The sequence below is a fragment of the Lagopus muta genome, chromosome 11, assembly GCF_023343835.1.
Source record: "Lagopus muta isolate bLagMut1 chromosome 11, bLagMut1 primary, whole genome shotgun sequence".
Lineage (NCBI taxonomy): Eukaryota > Metazoa > Chordata > Aves > Galliformes > Phasianidae > Lagopus > Lagopus muta.
The window spans coordinates 4,058,822-4,076,315 of NC_064443.1; the positions used below are offsets into that span (position 1 = coordinate 4,058,822).

The 17,494-nt window shown below is 36.9% G+C and overlaps 1 protein-coding gene across 3 annotated transcripts in view; it reads left to right on the top strand.

Annotated features, from left to right (window-relative positions):
- SLC6A11 (solute carrier family 6 member 11) overlaps positions 1 to 17,494 on the top strand; it is a 104,767-nt gene that overhangs the window by 71,433 nt on the left and 15,840 nt on the right. The gene's annotated exons all lie outside the window — the stretch shown is intronic.

Consider the following 17,494-nt stretch of genomic DNA (forward strand, 5'->3'; position numbering starts at 1 on the left):
TCATTTAGGCCATTGAAGCTGTATTGATTTTCAGCTACTTAGCATACATAACTGCTTCTTCCCTATGCATTCTGTAGTGTTTATATGTACTCAAATAATTTTTTTATATATGTATACAATATAAAATATATGCTATGCTTATATCATTAAAATTGCCCATTAAGATAAATGACAGGATGGGATGCTCAGCATAATTTTTAACTTCAGTCTGTTGTGATGCATTTCATAATGCGGAGGAGCTGCTTAGATTCTTTTCTCTGAAAGAAGTATTGTAAGAGGTACACTTACTCCTGTGTCGATCTTAATTTTCAAAACATGTGTTTTAATTTAGTGATCTTTTCTGGAATTCCTGTTATTTTAAAATAGATTTCCATATGTTATGATATTTTTCCATATGGTTGTTTATAAATAGTTACTTTAAACACAGACTCAAATAAGCTGCACATTTGGTGGCCATTTGCACCAAAATCCTGGCTGCAAAGATACATATTTTTTATTCTGCCAGAAGAACAGAGGCAATAATCTGCTTTGTTGCTCCAGTGCCAACCAAACGCTATTTACTTCAGTTTAGGACTGTAAATAAGGATAGGAAGGGAAGCATTTTCCTGTCACGAAGAGAGGCGATAAAATGCTTTGTGTAAATTTGTTACAGACTTGGCAGGAAATCATCAGATGTTGATGCACTTTGGGATACAAGTTCACTGCTCTTTCATTTGTTTGTTTATTTTCAATCCGTGCAAACCTTTCAAAGAACATTTGAATCAAGAAAGCGCTGCTGAATTTGTAAATAATCAGAGGCAGAATCTGGCTGTTGGTGATTTTCCACTTAAGTTCTGTGTTTGTGTATTGATAATTTGTTGGAGCAAATTGCAAAACATTTGGAATCATAGAATTCTCAGGTTGGAAAAGACCTTGAAGATCATCAAGTCCAACTATAACCTAACCATACTACCTTAACTCTAACAACCGTCTGCATTACATTTCACACAGATCAGAGCTTTAGAAAGTGTTTTTAATTTGAATAAGCATTTTCCTTTATTCTTTTAATTTTTATTCCATTTTGAAACAAAACCTTATTTAGGAGTTAAGTGTGAAGCGGTTCATTTAAAAATAGGGAAATAATATTTGATTTCTCAAAATGTCCTTTCAGTTTTTGACCAAATGCTTTAATGTTTGATGCAATTGATAAATAACGTAAATTAAATATTCATTTCTCTGCAGAATTAAATGAGATCTCAAACAATGTCAACACTTTAAGTAGCTCTCCTGGCTTTAACAAAAGTAGGCACTGAATACAAATCCTAAGCTGCACTTTTTATTCTAGTGATTTATTTATTTATTTACTTTAATATTGAACTTCACTGTAAGTTTCTGCCAATCCATGGTGTAAAGGAAAGGTTTTCTACTGCTCAGCTCTCTTAAGAAAAGAACTAGGCTCGCAACACAATTTTGGTGAAATTTGAGTGGCATGTTTAGTAAGATCTTACAGTTGGGTGTACGGTTCCTGCTGCTCTAATCACAACTCATTCTTTTACAATAGTCTGAATCCCTCTGTGTAAAATAATAAAACAAGGCGATTACTCTAAGGAATGTTCATGAAAATGTGTAGTGAGGGCAGGCATTTTTCCAGCCTAGAGGTCTGAAAAAACTTGTTTATCCATCCATGAAGGTGAGCTGAACGTAGGTGTAAAATGAATGCTGCAGTTAACTCACTGCTTTTGCCTGAAGAAGGTGTTGTTGGGACACTGGTCTTCAGAGAGTTGCTGTCTTATGGAGGAAAGCAAGGCATGTCAAGCACGGCCAGGGATTGCAGGCTCAAATGTTTTGTTCTGTAGTTTGGTCTTCTCTACAAAGTAGGTTAGGCGGTCCAGACTCACCTTGTTTAGCCTTAGGTATAAAACTAATGTGTAAGATTCCTACTTTGCAGATGGTTGCCTCTTTCATTAGTGTCAAACACGTGCAAATAGATAGTGGACTATCAACATATGGAGTCAAAGAATGTAAGACTGAGTTTGTAGCATTTGGGAAAGATGAATAATTAAATAAAAGCATGGTGCCTTTTTTCTTCTTTCCATACTAAAGTAATTCAGACTGTAGATTGGCAGTATCAAATGGAAGCAAGCTGTTCTTCAGAAGGAAGAGAAGTATTGCAAGTGACTCTGAGGAACAAGTTACAGCATCAAAGACTTTTGTGGCTTGGAATGATGTGTGGATCACTCCATGCTTCTGGCTGGAGATCAGGAAAAATTGCACATCAGTTCTCTGAATGTTTCTGATAAGCGTTTAAAAATAAACTTAGGATATCAGCATATAATGTTTGTTTTCCAAATTAAATTCTCCACTGCAAATCCGTCACAGGGAAGTGATGACAAGCGTCTGTCTGAAGGCCTGAAACTAATTTTCTGTATTACTTTATTTACTTCCTCTCCAATTTGAAAATCATCTAGGGAACTGATTTTTGTAACTGTTGAACCTCTCATAAAGCTCAAAGTTAGTGATAGGATTTGTAGCTCCTAGTGATCTGAAACTCTTTAAACTGTCAGGTGGCATCTCAGTAACTTCTTGTAGCTGAGAATAATTCCAGAAAATACAGAATGCCTTTTGTCATTGTTAGTTCTTGGTATCTGAGGCAGAGGAATAACATAGTCAACCAAAGCTTGCTAGAGATGTCAGAGGTTCTTGGCACATAAATCTCAGTATGTGTCAATTTTGGTTTGTTTGTTTTGACTGGTTCCAAACTGATTCCTGCTACTGTTCATCAGTAATTAGCTCTGAGATGCTCCCTCAGATGGTACACACCACGTTGTCATCTTCACATTGTTGCAACTGTCACCCTGTCAGCTGCAGTTGCAACTTCATCCACAGAATCACATTTGTCCCAGTCAACAGAACAAGTCAGAAGTTGGTCAGTTTGCCTCTCTGTACCAGACCAAATTTCTTGGGAGTCTTGTGCACGCAACCTTGGTAGCAGCACTTGTCTACTGCAGGTGCTACATGACTTCCAATCTCCATCTGGCCATTAGGACTGGAGACTTCTGATGTGCATACAAGAGTAAAGGAAGGGTGGACTTTGAAGCTTAGTCACTCAAACTATGGTTCTGTAAAATACCTAAATTAATGACCATCACTTGCAGTATTGAATCATTGATGAAATTCAAATATTTAAATCATAATTTAATCATCAATTAAAGAGGCTAAAGGAGAAAAAAGATTTTCTGTAAATATGGACTCTTCAAGGCTTCAGTGCCATTTAAAGCCCATGGGTTACCAGTGACCTGCAGATACAAGGCTGAGAAAGCACTGGGAGCAGTGCTAGCCAGAAGGTATGTGCTTGGGGTGAGGGAGGTATTGGGGCTCCCAAACTTCCTGCACTGACCCTGGAAAGAGAAAGCCGCCGTAGGAAAGCATTTCCAATGTGTTCTACTCGAGTCATTTTAACAGATGAGTAACCTTTTGATACAGCTTAACTGACTGGAATAAAATTGATCCGTGTTTGCTGCAGTGCTTCCCTGAGCTTCAGATTTTGAGAGTACTTAAAAAAGTACACTGAGCTGCACTTGCACTGATTGAATACTTTTGTTACATATTTATATCCAAATATCTATTTATGTACATATAATACATACATAAGTAGCTGAAGTGGTAAAATATTTATGTTAGGCTGTCTTTCTAGTAATTTGAATCCTTTCAATTTTATTGTCATAAGTCACATTAAATAGAAAATGACAGTTCTCAAATGAAAAGAGGATTTAAGATGTTTTATGGATGTGGCTAATGTTGTAGATTAAGTGTATGGCATTTCTTAGTTTTCTGGGGCAGTTTTTGCTGAGTTGGGATGAGATTATCCACATCCGTAGCTTTGTTGAAGGCTGTGACTAAAACATGATTAAGTTGTTGTAAAATTATACTTTTTGTTATTTTGGATTGCTGACCTACATTATCAGTGACAGTTTTTAAAGGATTATATTGCACAAGACATAAGTTCTCTGGGATTGCCATTTTAAAAAGACTATTAACTACAAATTATATATTTATTATTTATTCTGCCTTGGCATTCAGATTTTATTATGTTTGTGGAGGGCAGTGCTTAGGTTATTGTGTGGGCAACATGAAATCAGTGCTGTTTTCAGTTAAGCATTTATTTGTGTAACAGTAATGGGTAATAAATTGTCACTTGGCAACATTTAATTAGTTTATTTTTTTCTTAATTTGTTTATTACTGGGACTTTCTAGAGACATTCCTTTTTTTTTCAGGTTTTTTCTTTTTCTTTTTCTTTTTCTTTTTTTTGAGTGCTTTGCCTCTTTCCATTTAGTCTTTAAACAATATATTTTTTCCAAATAAATAAACTGTAGCAGACATATTCATTGGATATGAGCTGAAAGCAGGATCACAGTTTTGGTGGGTATTGTAGACAATTAATAGATTGTAGTTGCTTTCCAGATAACAGTATCAATTCATGATGCTCCTCAGACAATTGGTTTGCTCACTAAATAGCAGTGGTAAATCTGCAGGGCAATATATAGGAAACAGACGCTTTCCTTGCTTTCCTTGCTTTCCTTGCTTTCCTTGCTTTCCTTGCTTTCCTTGCTTTCCTTGCTTTCCTTTCCCTTTCCTTTTCCCCTTCCCTTTCCCTTTCCTTGAGGGACGAGGCTTTAAACACGGTTAGACCTGAAATTAGAGCATAGCCCTCCTGTTTCTGCAGCCAAGGCACCATTGCCTGTTTGAGTGGCAGCCAGCCAGTAACTCAGGAGGTCCTACTGGAACCCTGCCTTGGATTTGGTAAAAGTCTGTCAAAACAGAGATGCAGAGCATTTAGCAAAACATAAAAGAGTGTACTATTTAACTGGATGAATAGTTAAGTGGTGGAACTCAATGCTAGTGAATGCGGAGGGCAGAAGTATAAATTCATTCAAGTCATTATGAGTAGGTCAATTGTGAGCTGTTAAACATGAGTCCACCCACAGCCTGTGGTTCCAGCATGTTTCCATTGCAGAATTTCTATCCAGCTTTTCGGTGCTGGTGTGTCTGTCCTGCAGGTGCAGCCTCCTCTACCCCTGGTCCCAAACACAGTGATGTCTGTGGCAGCTTATCAGAGTGTGCTTATGTGACTAGAAAATGATGCATCAGTGGCTGACTGCTACAGACTCATAATTAATTGGTATCTTTAATACTTTAATAGCAATTGTTCATAATTTTCATAATCTCATGACGTATTGGTGGGGGAAATTGTGCCAGAAGTTTTATAGATGTAGAAACATAATGGCCCTTATTTGGATACCTGCGATATCAGGTGGGAGAGAGCAGAGAAAGGAATGTTAGTGGAATGGAGAGGAGATGCAATGCAATATTTTTTCTGCAGAGCAGCAGGTGTTAAAGGAAGTATATGAAACAAACTTACAGAATTTTAATGAGAGCTTATGCTAAGCTTGCTGGTCAGCAGCAGAGAAGGCAATGTATCATTTGCTTGAAAGCATATAAGATGGTATGTAAAGACCTGTTTTTTAACTATCATCTTTGCTGGTCTAACGTCATTGCTACCTGTGGAGAAATAGAACAGCAGAAGCACATGCTTCCTCTATTGTAAAAAAATGAGTAAAATTATTCCTTTCCCCTTATCAGCCATTTTCAATCTTTTCATCTTTTCTTCGACAAAAACTTTCTTTCTTAAATCAAATATCCTTAGTTTCCAAAGCTCTTGGTGAAAGAATTTTCCAAAATAGTTTTGAAAATCAAAATAATCTTACATCACCTTCATCCATGCAGTTGCTGACTACTACCAAACATTTTAAGAACGATAAACTCTCTGGACTGGAGTTCATCTTTTATGCAGTTTCTAAACTTTGCCGGTATCGTCTGTCACGTTTCCACCACCAAATATAGATGGAACGGATGTGGAAATAGATTAATTTTGCCCTGGTAATGCTGCAGAAATTTGATTGGTTTCTGAGTTTTTGAAATGCAGTTGCCAGTGGCACAATTCCAGCAGCTGGGCTGGAATCCAGTGGTGAAGTGCCCATCCATGGCACTGTGCCAGTGTAGTTGAGAAGGGGAAATATGTTCTTTACCTCTGGGCAAGGCAACACTGCAGACTTGAGTTTAGTTTGCTTTTGGATTTTATGCTTTTGGCAGTGGCTAGAGAAAGGCAATGCTGTGGTTTAGAAAGCCATGCTTTTATGACTGTTGCTCCCTGCTTTCCATGAAAAGTCAATAGAGACAGATCATTTTCTTACAATCACTCACTAACTGCAGACTCTGAAAAAAGAAGTTGCATGAGTAAAAGCCATAGCCATAAAAAGATTACTGAGAGACTCATTGCCATCTTCCCCAGTGCCAGCTGGAAGAAGGTGGTCAGGTCATTTAATCTGAGAAAGTGTGAATCAAGCAGTTAGTGCATTGATTCCCTCAAACAGGATCTAGGGCAGGTGCTGTAACTATTGAAGTGACAAAAACAAGCAAACAAGAGGAAATTATATAAAAAAGAAGAGCACGTTTTCAAAGGGAGCAGTTTCCACTCTATAGAGTGATATAGTAAACATGAATAAGGTTTGGGAGACAAACTTTCGCTTCCCAATTTTTGATTGTGTTGCAGAGGGCTGTTTTTTACTCAGATAGAAGCTATGTTATGATGAGCTTGATTTTTCCAACCCAACTTGATTTATCATTCTCCATAATTTGATGAGGACTTTTAAATTTTACTTTGCATTTTATGTCCTCAAGCCCATTTTCAAATGTTTCATTAGAATAATAGAATGTATATCAACTCTTTACATATTTCAAACTTTAGCTTGACAAATATTTCTGCCAGCAAGACACACAAAAAAGAAAAAAAAACAAAACAAAACAAAAAAAAAACATTAAGTCAGTTGCTGAAGTTTTCAAAGGTAAGGAAGTACTTTTTTTCCAGGCATTTTTGCTCTATTTTAAGAAAGGTTCATAAGCAATTAAATATGATTAGATCAATTATTTTCAGTGGAATTTGAAATGTGTTCTATTTATTACTGGTCATGAATAATACATGGTATTAAGTTGATTCATTAATACATCTGAAACCTTTGGATCAGCATTCAACTGCAATAATTAAATAATAATACATACACAATATACAATATTTTACTCCCTGGTCAAATTTTGCTTCATTTAGGATTTATGTACCATTCTGTATCATCATTTAGTACTTACATGGTGTCTATATTGAACATATGAATGGGAATTCCTTTGTGGAATACTTATTTTAATATGTGATGTAGGTTGCTTTCAGTAAAAATTCAAACAATTCCCATATTTCTGTAACACATTTACTCCTGTCTCAAACTTCGCTCTTTAGAAACAGCGTTAAAAATGCAGTTTCTTATCTAAGTATTCTTAAGAAGATTTCTTAAACATAATTCTTGAGAATTAACTTTTTGAAAGATACCATTTTTTTTCTTAATTTTCAAGTTAAATTCTTGGAATAATGATTGATAAACAATAGATTTGCTCTTTTAAAAAATAGTGGAAATCAGGACTGAATACTGTTTTTTTTAGTATCTGCAGTGTTCCTCCAGCTTCAAGGATGCTCAGTGAGAATCTTAAAAGAGTGTCAGGAACAAACAAAAAACCTATCAGAGAATGGTCTGCATTATTACTGCAATATTATAGTTGAGCAGTTCTGTAATAGAAAGTAGGTACTTTGAAATTACCAATTTGCTGAGAAAATATGCAATCCCACTGCATTTGCATAAAAGCAGCACCCTCACCTCACTGTTTTCACATTCGCTATTTGGTCTCCATAAAACGTCAGCAGGCATTGATGAATGTCAGTGTGTGCAAAGTTTTCCACGTGGAGGAATTCTATTACATTCATTTACTTCATATGCACTTGCATGTCAGATGCCATTTTGTCAGACTGCTCTTCTGCTGCTATCAACACCTGCCTCTGACATCAGGGGGCAATGTAATAATATAGGATGCGTTACTTTTGGAGCTGCCCTCGTATACTGAAAAGCCTCTAACTGTTGACAGGCACTGTATATGTGGCAACAGCCAAATATTTCTTTCTGAGAGCATTTGATGATGGTCAGTAAATAGGGACACTAATGAACACCATCATATTTGAAATAAGTTATCTGCATTTCCTGCATTTATTTCTAAAAAGGTGACAATCCTGTAAATGTCATTTCTAGGAAATAAAATTAAGCATGCTTTGGTCCCTAAACGTGCTAACAAAAAAAGACCTGTTGTCTTTGTGACACTGAATATATACTCTGTATCAAAAAGGCAAAGAAAGCATTCATGCTTTTTCATATTGTACACAATGAAAACAAAACACTGAATTCCTTAACTGCTTAATGGCTGAAGCTTTATATTGTGCAAATGCATGAGAAGGAATAAATTCTGCTGATTTACTGTGCACTGTGAGAGGACTAAAGACAACTGAAACAAGGCATTGCTTTAGAAGTCAGTGACTTTATCTTTCCATAACACCAGATGGCTTTCAATAACTGAAAGCTGTCAATACAAACAGACTTCATCACAGAAGAATGATGGAGACTGTTCCTGCTGATATGAACCCTGTACATGTAGTATGCAGTTGCAGAAAATAGATCTTAGTGAAAGGAACAGATGATGTTCTAGTGTTGGGATTGAATGAGATTTTTTTTGCCTCCTATCAATGTTTATTGAAAAAAAAAAATCAGTTTGCCAGATTCCCAAATTTAAGCTACGAACCAACCAAAGGCATTTCTAATTTCACAAAGTTTCATTAAAATTAGACAGAAAACTGTTTCAGAACTGTTTCAGCTACTCATATAAGATTTTTTTTCCTCCAGAAATCATGTTCTTCATAGAAATGTAAATGTTTTCATCCTGGTAAAATCTCCTGAATGTTTACATGCAGTTTACGTGGTCAGTCACTTTATGCATCAAAACTGTAGTGGAAAGCTGGTATATATTTCAGGGGAAAATTCTGAATTATGAGATTACTCCATTCTTACTTGTGTTCTAGGCAGGAGTAAGTACTGGTTGTAAATGAAAATATGCAAGTCTCATCTTGAGGGCTGAGATGCCAATTAGAAAGGGAGGCAACATAAAGATCAGCAATGGAAATAAACAAGCATCTCAGCATTAAGTGTATCTGAGCCTTGTACCTTCCAGAAATGAGTGAAGGAGGAGAAGATTGCTCTTTTAACAAACCAATTTACTGTATTGCAATTTCGTAACAGAGTTAAAGGTGGGAGCTGCTCCTTAGTGAGGTATCTGTAGTGATGTTACATTTGGGATAAAGTTGTGCGGATGCATGGGGTACATGGGGTGTGCAGATAGTGGTTCTCAGCGATGGGCCAAGTCAAGGAGACAATTGATAAGCAACAAGTAGCACAGTAATGTAAAACATTTGCAATCTGCTTAGCTGCCTAAGTTCTTGCTAGGTTGCAGTTCATGTATTTGAATCCTACCCTCACGATACGTTGACTCTGGGAAAAGGATTCAAAGCCTCTGGTCATTTTCTCATCTCCTGTTCTGTTGTGCTGAGTGAGGTAATTTTGAGGATGCTAAAATCAAAACCATAATCAGAATAGATTGCAGGCTCAGAAGGCTGTAATGAGAGTAAGGGAATTGGACACTTGAAAACCCACAAAGCCCTGTACCTGAAATCCGTGCATCCATTTGTTCACTGCTCTTGCCACAAACATACATGCATACCTGCTATCTCAAATGAGTGTTCAAGTTGCTACTTATCACAGGTAGCACTAGGCAGAGAAGAGGAATTTTGAATAATATTAATTTCATTGTAATGAATGCGCACCTTAACATATATGGGTACACTCATGATTATGAAAACAGAGTAGTAGTACAATAGTACTTTGTGGTTGCTTGCTTTGGAATCTTGCCAAAGCAATTAAGATATCTGCTAAGATTTGGGTTAATTAGTTCAGGAAAGTAAACTAGTCCAGTAACAAACATTTTTTCAGTCATGAAAGGCAGTCAAAGTGAGTGAAAGATTTCTTCCTTCAAGTCCCAGAGGAGCCTTGCTATGCCTTGCTCCAGCACCTGACTTCCAACATTGGCTGTCAACACAGAAACATACTACTAACGCAGCTCTGCATTGAGGAAGGTCCTGTTCCATTTTAACAGGGTGGTACTTGGCTAACAATCATGTTGGGCAAATTAGCATTTAAATGTGTAAAGTAATCTGAGCTATAGTGTTGGCCTCCAAAAACAGCAGTGAATAAACAAAACTTCATGTATTTAGGTCCTCTTCCCCTTCAGCTCACCGTTCTCATAATGAATTTGCTGTATTCATCCCCTTCGTAAGTAACATTAGCAGAAAGTAGGAGAGAGACTGCCTAGCAACCCACAGAGATCCCAAAGAGAGGTGGAAAGGAAGTGTTTTTCATGTAATTATTCACTTTTACAAAAGCTGTTGTCAGGTAGACACTAGAAACATAGCTGTTTTATTCTTCTCCTAACCTACTTTTAATCTTTTGAGAATCACTACTGTTAAAGAGAAGGAAAAAAGAGCTTAATTCAGCCATTTTCTGCCTGGCCGTTCAAGTTGTGTTTTCTTGCTCTAATGAAGGCTGTGCTTTCAGAAGCAGTGTTGTTTAAAAATGCCTGGATAGTAAACTTTAGAAACAAAGTCCAACATCCAACCTTTTTTTTTCCTGCTTCTCCAGAGTACGCAGTTCATATTTTGTTTTGGTTTAGTTTCCCATTTAATAATATTTCACATATAACTGAATGAAGCAGAGATTTTTTTTTTATTTTTATTTTTTTCCATCCTACTTCTTTTTTTTTCCCCAAAAAGTCATCTGGGGATAAGGGCCAGGGGCTAAACACCTCATTTATTTTAGGTAACACAGTCAGTGCCAGTGTGCTTGGATCCAGCAGTTTCTTTCATTTTCTGAACATGACAACCTTAGCTTTTTCCTCAGCCACCATTTGAGTTGACTGAAGCTGCATAGAGATAACTGATACCACCTGGGTGTGCCTGGAGGAGTTGTTTCACTTCTAAAACATTGTGTTGAATCTCTTTTCTATTGCTTACTGCCTAAGTATTTCAAGTAGTCTGGAGATCGGCACCTTTTCAGTGAATAGTCTTTGATTTACAACTTCATTTTTCTGTGTCACATTTCTACTTTAGGTTCAGTGAATTTCAATTTAATAAACTTACATATTGAAAATTTTCTTTTAAAGGAGTAGATGTAATGGAAAATAAGTATATTGAAAGTATGCTGAAATACAGTTGGAAGTGTATTGAGTGTTTCTCATTTGCTGAGGCAATAGCATCCAAATTTTTAAATTGATCCTATAGGAAAGATTGTTTTAGTAACGAGAAATAAGAAGATATATATAGAGAGATAAATGTAGCATTTAGCAGAAGAATGTATTAAATAGCACTTTATGAAGCCATCTGGGAATGATTCTTATAGTTGCATGCCAGCCTACACTGAACTGAACAGACACACTTCAGTCAGTAGCATGCTGGTTAGATTCTCAGTATGAAAGAACAAAAAAGTTCATCTAAGTGATGTTTTTGTCATTTTTAAAGGACATGGGATCTAAGGCTGGAAAAAATAGTCTTGTAAATATAAATGGTTTTATGCCTCAGCAACTTCAAGCTATGTGATACTGTTACGTGGAAGTAAATTCCACGTGTTCTTTATTTTCCCAACATAAAAATACTATTTTGAGTACCGGATTCCAGTTTCATATACAATTACAGCTCTTTCTGTAACTGCTAGTTTAAAATGAAGCTTTTTTTTTTATCAGGAGGGGAAAGAAAGGTTCCAGTCTGATCTTGAAACACGGTCAGAATATCTCAGTAGCATCTCCCTGTCCATCTGATTGACCTCTGAATTCCAGGTATAGGCTTATAGCATGAGTGTGTTTTTATGTTGGATTACAGCAGCAAGATAAGCTTGGCTTTCAGTTTCAGCTCCTGCTCAGTCAGGCATGTTAGTAACTGAGAGCAGCCTTTATAAGATGAATTGATAGAAATGAAAAATTCAGACTGCAATGAAAGGATAAGTTGAAGCAGGGACTTTGCTCAAAGTCAAAAGAAACTGCAGTTTTCTCATTATATTTGGTGCAGCATATATTTTAAGATCTCCTACAGTGCTCCGTCTGCATTTTTGGCAGTCTGAAATTAGGCTTATCCCTACCTCCTGTAGAAGTACTTGGTCTTGTAGTTGTCATCACCAAAGGCAGTTCCTTAATCACTGTAATTCAGGAGGTGGATTAAGAGGAAACGAAAGAAACCTGTCAGGTCCACAGCTGGCAGGTTCTGTTGAAAGAGCATGATTCTGCAAAAAATTCTGTCAGTACTCACCATTGGACAGGTAATTAATTCCATCATATCTGACGCCCCCTTTAAATGTAGGCGCTACTTGAAGATTAATGTCTACCACTGATAGTTTCTTACAGCCCTGCCATCCTTACACATACAGTACATCAAATACACAGATGGCCTCACTGACTCTGATATTTCAGATGTAAGTCACTGCTCACAGGCTCACACACCACGTGCCTCAGAAGCCAACCTGAAAGTGCTAAGCTTTGAGGCCTGGTACAGGTAGAATATTCAGTAGCCGACATGAATTTTGGACATTTTTCACATATTCTCCATGTACTGTATGAAACACTGGCACATGACCATTAAATCTTTCAGGGTGTGTGACTTAAATTCTGGCAATACTTTTAGTTGAGACTGTTTTGTAATGAGTTGTTTTACTCGGGCCTTGTTACTGCTTTTAACTCACACTTCTATTTATCATTTCCTGACAGCACAGGGTTTATTTGTAAAATCTTTATTTGTAAAATCTTTATTTGAAACCTAAGGAAAGCTGCTCTTTAAAATACAAATACTGCTGAGATTCATCAAAATTAATGAATAATTTAAATTAAAAGAGAACTATGAAGTGATTGCTCATTCTTCGACAAAATGGGAAGTAAATGACTATTGACATTTGGAATATCATGTTTTAGAGAATGAGTGCAGCATTTAACTCTCCTATGAGATCTCATATGTTCTCAGATGGAGTGCTTCATTATGGAATTGTCATTAACCACTCTGTAGTTAAGAATGCTTTGAGTTTTGCAGCTGAAGTGAGCGTTCAGTCTCACTGTTAAGTGAAAAAAAAATCTTCATGAAATGAATTCCCTTGATTTTGTTAAAAATAAGTGAGCAACTTAAGAGTGTGTACAGATATTAGCAGCCATTATGTGTTTTTCATTTCTAATAGAGCTGTTAACTGTTCATTACAGAAGTCATGGAAAGAAAGATAAGCAGTGTGCATGTTCTGTTTAATGCAAGAGTACTCATCGTGTGTGGTCGTTGCTCCAGTTACATGTGGATAAGTGAATTGTACATCAATGTTGTAGTTCTTTTAGATCAGCCATTATTTCAAAACTATCCAAAGTGCCTCCTGACAGTGGAAGTATTATGGTGATTTTATACCACTGAGAAATCTGTGAAATTTAGCTTAATTTCTGACTATCACATTGTAACTAACCTCTCCACTCTGCTCAGAATATCCTCAGTGTACCTAATTAGGTGTCTTACATTTTTCTGTAGACTAACACGCAAATGAAGAGCTATACACAGCAAGATAGAATAGTGAAATTTCTCGGATATCTTCCTAGCTGTGATACAAAATTAAGTTTTTCAGGTGACCATATACTATTTTTAAAATTACGTACCTCTTAGGAGGATCAGACTGAAAATAATTACTTGATTTTCCCATTTTTCCTAGATATTTGCACCTTTTAAAATACATTCAGTTGATTGTTGTGATGGTTTGTGGAAGTGATGGTTAAGGTCAGCCTATCCTGGGACCATGTTTCCTGAAGTCATGGGAGGATTCCACAGTAGCTTTGTGGTACAGTTTTGTTTTGCTTTGAGAGAAGGAAAGCATTTGATAAACAGTGTTTTCCTGATGATTTGATACATGGAAATGACAAGGAATTGGGTTGCAAGGCCTCCCTCCTAAGAGCAGGTGTGTGGCTGCTGCACACGTGAATTTTGATCTCTGACGTTTCCTTCTTCCAATACAGGAAACGTGGCAGAACATTTGTGAAAGTGTTGTGATTTGTGGACATGACATCACATGAAAACTTTATAGCAGCAACATGAAACAAAGCTAATCCTCTGGATCAATATTCAATATTGTTTTCACTACACATCCTACTTTTTCCTTCTTCATTCATTATATGTGCTACAGTTCTCCTTGAGCAGAGTCTGGAGTAGTACTGTTATCATATAAGCGAAGATTCAATCCTAGCCCTATGCACAGAAAGACCGAATTAAGGTTACATGGTCATGTGCATTCATGGATATTGCTGGCTTTTGTGGGGTGGACTTTGCAAAACATAATTCTCCATATTAGTAAACAAATCAACATTTTTATTCTGTTTTGTGAATTTGTGTTGTACCTGTGTAATTTGGTAATCAGCAGGACACAGCTGAGATTGCTGTAGAATAAAGCACGAGCAAGCCTCAAAACAGAGAGTGGGGCACAAACAGCTCTGCTCTTCTCCTTCCCACTTAGAAAATAGAACATGAAGAGAATTTGCATCTTCTCATTTCCACCTAGACAAAGCAGGTCGTGGCATAGAGCTGAAGCTTCTTTACTGTCTTTTCTCCCTTTGGGACAAAAGCTTCATCACATAGGCTCATTGATCCTAGCAGCAAGCAGCAAGAATTATTTCTGCACAGGAATCAGAAGAAGAGCAGTGCTGTGTTTGCATTCTTCTGGTTTGCCCATACTGCTGCTAAGCTGGTGCTGGGCCTGGCATGTCAGGACAGCAGCTGTAGCCCAGAGGCAAACTGTGAGCACAGGGATTGAAGGTCGACCCTTTGGCATTTGTTTTTTTTTTTAATTTTAAGTTATAATAAATAACGTTTCTTGTACTTTAATATTGTTTTTGCCTGGAAACTTGAAGAATATGAGGTGAGGAAAAATAAGAAGAAACAGTTACTTCTTTTAAAATAAGACTTAGTGGAAGACTGAAATATTTTCAGACCCCAAATGTATGAATGCATGCTATTGAATTGATTTAAATATCACTAACTAAAGGACTTTCAAGGTAAATAGTTTATAAAGCATGAACAGGATGTTCCCTAGTACAGGTTCTTTCCTCTGGAATTTGCTCATGCCAGAAACGCATTGAGCCCAGTCACATCTCAGAAAAAGCATGCTCCTTTTGTCCCAGCCTTTCACCAGCTGCCGGCTCCAAAATCTTTGCTTTGCAGTTCACTGGCAGTGTTTTCTTTTGTCTCTGTCCTTCAGAATTTCATTGTTCTGCAGAATCCTGCTACATTCATTCCATATACTTGGAAAACGTTACAACTTTTAGTCTAAGCCAGACATTACAAAATTACCCAGCTAATGCACTACAGCGATTCAGCACTCTCAGAAATAATTAATAATGCTTTTGTTGCCGTAACCCAGCTGGATGGTGCCTGGGTTTGAGCGGTATCTACAAGGGGCCATCTGTACCCAGCTCAAGTTTTCATGAGAATGAGTTTCCTTGAGGTACAGTTTATGAATGACTAAGTCTGGGTGCAACTAAGATGAACAAATAATTTGTGTGCCAACAAAGCCTACAACTGCTAATGAACATTGCCTTTTAATGCCAAATTTGTCAAATGGTCACCAGTTTTTGGGGCAAGAAAATAAAGAAGTGACATGTAATATCAGCTGCTTACTTTTAAAATGTCAACATCTTTAGGCTTGTGACAAAATAGGAGAGTTGACCATCTCATATTTTTCCAGCTACCAAAATCCTACCTGTAATTCCTGATTTCATTTCCCAGTTTGCTGCTTCCTTGATCAATTGTAGATGTTTTTGACATTTCAGAAACCTGAAATTGAAATATTAGGTAATCACAAATCAAATCTCATTGGGTCTCTGACTCTATAAGCAAAGCTACACTGATTCTATTATTCTTTGCAGCAAATGAAATTTCTTCCTCCTGCCTTTTTAAGCATTAGCCACAATTTCTGGTGGAATTTCTACTTTGAAATCTCAGAGTGCAACAAATACAAAGGGCTCATCAATCTGATGCAACTTCTATAAATATGTGAACACTAGATTACAGAACATTTAAAGTTTTTCCCTCTGTTTTTATATTGATTCACAGTCAGGTGTCACTGTCTTTAGAGGAGACTCGTTTTCATTAGAGGAAAAGATACCACTTAAGGCCAGATTTTTATCTCTTATTTTCAAACTAACTTCAGGACCTCTAGAAGGATGTGCTCTCTGCTCCTGTTCTCAAGCAGCTCTGGAGTTTCTCACTTCAGAGTACAATTCCTCTTTGACCCCATTTCCACTAGGACTTGCTGTCCCAGGAATAATCAGACTTCGGGAGCTGGCGTATGCCAACAGGAAAGGCTAATGCTCATCTAAGTGCTGTACAATGCCCTGCAACAATGCATTGTGCAAAGACTGAAACGGAAGGAAACAGCAGATTCTACATCTGCTGATCCAGTTTCCTAGCTTTTGTTTATGCTTAAGAGGACCGTGCATTTTCAGTTGACCTATGCTACTTGCAGCTTTTTGGGAGCTTCCAATCTTGTTAAAGAGCCCGTCTGTCAAAAGGCTTTCTCTGTGCAGTTTTTCCCTTACCAAGTGGTGAAACTTTGAGATGTAATCAGCTGTATCTCATTCAGTATGACAGCAATGAAACCATTTAAGCCATTGATGCAAATCAAATGTGATCTTAATGTTATTCCTAAACAGAAACACCCTCAGCAACTCCAGAAACCAAGGACTCATTTGATCAGATGCAAAACAAGTACATCCCCTTTGTATATTTATGAGGATTTGTTTACTATTATTAGTACAGTCATGAAGTCAGTACCTGAGTAGAATTTCATCTCCTTCCTGTCGCAAACTCGAAGCAGTTAATGGCTACGTAGCTACTGCCTCTGGTTATCAGCCAGGCACTGTTTTGGTACTTCTCTGAAAAGTGCTTTGCTTGCTCTGCTCTAAAAAAAAAAAAAAAAAAAAAAAAAGAAAGAAAGTCTTAAAAGAGCTCATTTATCTCAGAGGTCAGAAGTAAGAACTTATTGGATTGGAAGTAGTAGTGCAGCTGTGCAGGTGTGGATTCTTCACACCACTCTCATGGCCAAACCAGAAGTTAAAAGCATATAATCATCTCCAGTAATATTCCACCCAAAATTAAGTGGAACGATTAATGAAATAATCTGTTTAATTTTTAAAACTTAAAAAAAAAAAAGTTAATTTTCCGTGGTTGCTGTGAGGACAATAATTGTACTGTGTCAGTTTGTGCTCTTTTCTCTTTTTCTGGTTTACAGTGCAGTTTTTGGTCAGTTTAGGATATAAATGTTGTCACTGATACAATGAATTTATTTATTTCATTAGCTCTACAGGACTTCTATTCTTCAACTGTACAGAGACCTATCACCTTTCCCTAAATAAGCTGTCTTCTCTTTCCTCCGTTCATCTATTTGTGTAGTATATATAAATCTCATATTTTGTCTTTATTTTCTT